Genomic DNA, 5,123 nt, shown 5'->3' with positions numbered 1-5,123 from the left:
CAGAGATGGCAAAAGTACCCAGATTCTTTACTTGAGTAGAAGTAAAAGTACCTGTGTAAAAGACGACTTAAGTAAAAGTGAAAGTACTGATCCAAATATCTACTCAAGTAAAAGTAAAAAGTACAGGCTCTGAAATTTACTCAAAAGTATTATTAAAAGTAAAAAGTATTTCCATTGCACGATTCACTGCAAAGCAAATAACCACACGATAATTCATCTTGAATCCATTTCATCAATGTTATTGTTTAAACAAACATTGTTCACATAGCCTAAGTTTACCTGCCGGACACAAAATGTATCCTAATGTACTTCACTATGGTCAATCGTAGGCATTTGCAGTGACGGCTGGTATCAATGGGCTAGTGGGGCTAAGCCCTCCCTGCATTACACAACAAAAGATGAGGAAAAAATATTATATATAGCCTATATTATATTCTCTAAATAACATACAAAAGATTGTTCTAAGTCTTAGTAAAATCGGAACTGGCAACAATATTAAATAGTTTCAAGAAAAACACAGGATATCTCTAAATGGGCTAATTTTAATCAGCCCGAGCTCACCGAGTCTGCTCTCATTCATTTTCCGACTGTGGATGATTGACAGGTGCCATGTCCCGCCCTCGCCATTGACCGACTGTTGGGGCTAATTTCATTCAGCCCACAGGCCGAGCGGTTCTGACCAATCAGCAGGGGGCTGACGCAGGGTCAGTGATTGACAGGCATCATGTCCCGCCCCCTTGGTTCACTTGTCATTGGGGCTAATTTCATTTAGCCCCATTCAGACCAATGACAGGAACCGGAGGAAAAGTAGTGTTGTTGTGGGAGGGAGAAGACAGAAACAGCGGCGCTAGGCGCTAGCATCACAGGTAGCATTACTTTACTGCTCTAAACTGTCTTTGCTAACATGAACGAAGTGGAGAATCTAGTTTCTAAACTCACCGGGAGCACCAGACTTAAATGACATGGCGATAACAGACCAGAAAGGCCGTCGATATGAGCTGCATCGTCTTTTTTATTTATTTTTTAATTGAGCAATATCGTCGGGTGTGTGTGCGTGCGTGCGTGCGTGCGTGTGTGTGTGTGTAAATGTTTGTGTAGGTGTTTGTGTGTGTGTGTGTGTGTGCGTGTGTGTGTGTGTGTGTGTGCGTGCGTGTGCGTGCGTGCGTCTGTGTGTGTGTGCGTGCGTGCGTGAGAGAGGGAGAGAGAGAGAGAGAGAGAGACTGTGTGTGTATGTGTGAGATAACCAGGTGAAGTTTTTTTTTTTGTTTTGGACTAGACCCTTACTTAATGCAGTGTGTAGGCCTAGTTAGTTGCTATACTTTTGTGAGATGTGATAACCCTAACTTTTAGCTGTGTTAACCATTTAATGGGTATAATTTATTTATTAGCCCACCCAACTAATTTGACCACCAGCCGCCACTGGGCATTTGTATTGTACACTTCAGGTTTACACATCACATTTATGAACATTACATTGTGGACCAGAATTGGCTTCTAAACTGTGGTGTCACAAATCATGCTCGTAGTCCCAATGTAATAATCTTGTGGATTGAGACACTTTAGGGGGGTTATTATTTATGGCCCTTTTCCACTAGCGCAACTCGGCTCAACACGCCTCTATTAGTTTTGTTTGTTTTTTTGTTGTTGTTTTTTTTTTGCTTTTTCACTAGAACTCAGCTCAAGTCGAACTGTAATTTTATTTTGCCGTAAATTTATTTTGTCGTGGAAACCCTGATATATTAAAAAAAGTAACGAGCATTTTGGGGAAATGTAAGGAGTAGAAAGTACCGATATTTGCGTTAAAAATTTACTGAGTAAAAGTAAAAAGTTGTCAGAAAAATAAAAACTTCTAAAAGTACAAAGTACCTGACAATTCTACTTAAGTACAGTAACGAAGTATTTGTACTTCGTTACTTGCCATCACTGACTATTACGAACACACACACACATATGACTGCATATGAACTGACCAGTGTTGTATGGGTTGGCGGGGCTGTTGGACCTGGACCATTCAAATTCTTCGTCAAATTGCCAGTGCACCAGCTTCACCTTGTTGTCCTTGTCTCTGCAGACGAAGAAATAAAAGGTTCCATCATTTCAGCTCCCATTATAAAAAAAGAAACTGTAAATACACTTCAATGGTGACATCATAAGGTGACATCATTAATTATGGCACAGGGCGCACTAATGCACTGTTCAAACAAATCTAAAGGACAAATGGCCGCCAAGCTTATTCGGTCACATTTGATACTACTAACACAGTAGATAATGTGTAGACAGTGTGTAGTGCAGCAGCTTACTGTGTTTGCTTGCGTTTGCTCAGCAGCACGTAAACAGCCAGGGCTCCGACGGTCACCAACAGACACACGAGGGTCACACTTATGCCTACGTAGAAAGGCGTCCTCTGTATCGGGAAACTGCAGTCGTCGCCCAAGTACCAGGTGGAATTTACCGACTGACACCTGGAATAAAAGAAGAGGAAGAAATCATTTCACGATCTGTTTGTGACATACGATTCAAGAGTTCATCAGTTTTTAAAAGCATCAAAGTGACGACAACAGGAACTCACTCGCATCGCGCTCCGGTCTGCCTGTACACTCTGCAGCGCCCCTTGTTGTGGCATATCTTCGGACTGGAGTGCAGACGGTCACACACAGTCACACAGGTGATCACTCCGTTAACATTCACCGTCTCGTAGTGCGTGGCCACATCTGGATCGTCCTCCGCCCTTCTACAAACAGCTTTAGAGAGAGAGAGAGAGAGAATTAAAATGTTAATTCCAGTTTTATCTGATGCTTTAAAGAGTCAACAACATGATTCACTGTTTGAAGAAAGTGGTTATCAATGGAAAGTGATGAGGGCAATGTACAAAAATCAAGCAGATGTTAATAATCTACTGAAGAACTTCAGACAATGTTTGTTCAGTCGTGCTGAAAATCAATTTCCTGAACTTTAGACTAGGAATGTATTGAATTTTGAGGGCATAGAAATAAGAAACGAGGGAAAAAGAGAAAAAAAACTGCAGTATGAGTATTTGAAAAACTCAGCTAAGGTCACAACAGAACCTTTACGTATAGTGAGGTCACACTCACCTTCCACATTGACCTCAGTTTTGTCCACACTGGGTTGAATCGTGACATTGAAAGGACAATCTGAAAATGCAAAAGACAAAATGAGTTTGTAGTATGTGTGTGTCAGATGGAGATTTTCATACATTTTGCAGTTTTACAGTGTAGAATAAAAAAGCCAGTGGCATATATGGAAAATCTTTTTTTTTTTTTTTTTGGTAGTATATTGTCTCTCAAGGTGCAAAAACAAAGACAACAAACAACAACTAACACTGGGGGAAAGAAAAAAACAGCAACAACTTTGCCAACTCTTCACTCTCCTCTATAAACCAACTCCAGCTGCCAAATCCGCCCCTTTTTAAAGGTTTAGCTCCGCCCAACCAGCCGGATATCCTCACAAAAATAATAATCAATACATATATTAGAAGTCTGGACGTATTTTACCTTTACATGTTATTTATTTGTATAATTTTCTTTTTATCGATTTTTTTTGGCTGCAATTTACTTCCATACATAATTGTTTTACAGGGACAACAACCCATCAGATAGCCTACCGTGGTCACATGACCAGAAAAAAAAAAGAAAAGAAAAAAAAGAAACCGCGAAAGATGACCAAACATAAACCAGCGGAAGTCGTTTCTCTCTGTTTGAACGAGCACACACAGGTGAGCTGGGATACAGATGAGAACAGAGCCACCAGGTGTGCACCTTCACCTGCTCGCGCTACAGATGTGATTATCGAAACGGAGGGAAGGAGACGCGATTGTGACGTATGTGAGCCCGGCCAGTGACGCAGCCGTTCCGTTCCACAATGACGTGACACAACAAAACAACGTTTTATCTAGAGTTTCCTATGAGAGGAAATACTGGGGCTCGTTTTGTTTCTGATGATCTAAACGACAAACTCTTTTTATTTGAACTCTGTGTATGTTTATGAATGAATTGATCGATTGATGAGTCTTACCAGTGGCGGCCTTAGACATCTGGGGGCCCGTTTCAATATTTCATATGAGGCCCTATGCTGTTAAACATGAAATTATTTGCCCATGTGCCCATGTGTCGCTGATGCTTTAAACCCTGAAAGGACGCAGTAAACGCGCTATGCATCCCAGGTACGCACAACACATTAAGTGTTAAAATCACTACCAGGGCAAGAAACCAGGACTTAGCAGAAAAAACGAGGACTGAAGTTGGTTTTCATCAAACAAAAAAAAAAAAACATGAACAGGAATCTTAACACAATCAAAAACTACAGGCTTTATAATAATATTCTGAATTCAAATTGGCAACAAAAGTAATGAGAGCAAAGTGCTCCGCGTTATTTCAGCACCACGACCACGGACAAGGAAAGGACGAGACATGCGGACAGACAGACGTCTACAGGCGCTGATCCTGTCGGTGCTGCGGTGCTGGAGCAGCCGCTGGAGCAGACAGGCAGCTGTCTCCTCCATTAGTAAAATCTGTAAATAAGCTGCCAATAATATCACATTTTAGTTGTGCTCTCGCTGTGTTTTATTTCTCTGTTAAATTAGGACCTACTCATAGATCGCCTGTTTGGAGGCATTTTAACCCGAGGAAAAAAAGAAAAGAGGAGGAAAGTGATTGACAGACGTCAATCATCAGGTTACGCAACTGGGCGCACGTCAGGAGAAAAGCAGGAAAAACAAAAGGACATTAGAAACGCTAAGAGAAAAGGAATAATACTGGGAGAAGGAAAACGAGGGTCTATTGATAGTTTGCGGGCTGTTTTCAAAGGTAAGACAAGTTGTTATTGATATTTCCTGCCATATTATTAATCAGGAGCGATTACCGTCGCGGTGTGGCATGATACGCGCATCAGTGGTTGTAGAGCGGATCAGGGGTCGAGTGTGTGACTGCACGGTGGACAGAGCTGTTTGTGTGTGTGGTGGATGTAGGCCTGTGTGTGTGTGTATGATAAGGTGAAACCTATGAATTATTGTGCTGTCTTTGACTTGGTGGCTGGCAGCTGGGGGCCCCCCTGGTGGCTGGGGCCCGTTTCAATTGAAACGGTTGAAACATAGGTAAGGCCGCCTA

General features: G+C 41.8%; 1 long non-coding RNA gene across 1 annotated transcript; it reads right to left on the bottom strand.

The window, feature by feature from the left end:
- Window positions 1–1,974: 1,974 nt before the first annotated feature.
- On the bottom strand, window positions 1,975–3,576 carry LOC146960539 (uncharacterized). The gene is made up of 5 exons (XR_015035425.1): window positions 3,513–3,576; window positions 3,093–3,152; window positions 2,570–2,741; window positions 2,301–2,462; window positions 1,975–2,065 (listed from the first exon to the last, which is right to left on the bottom strand). It is a non-coding gene; the product is annotated as an uncharacterized LOC146960539 (long non-coding RNA).
- Window positions 3,577–5,123: the final 1,547 nt, after the last annotated feature.

Source organism: Trachurus japonicus, unplaced genomic scaffold (genome assembly GCF_045865225.1).
Source record: "Trachurus japonicus isolate A0001 unplaced genomic scaffold, Traja_1.0 AP030250.1".
Lineage (NCBI taxonomy): Eukaryota > Metazoa > Chordata > Actinopteri > Carangiformes > Carangidae > Trachurus > Trachurus japonicus.
Note: the sequence above shows the minus strand (reverse complement) of the source record. Positions and strands in the feature narration are given on the sequence as shown.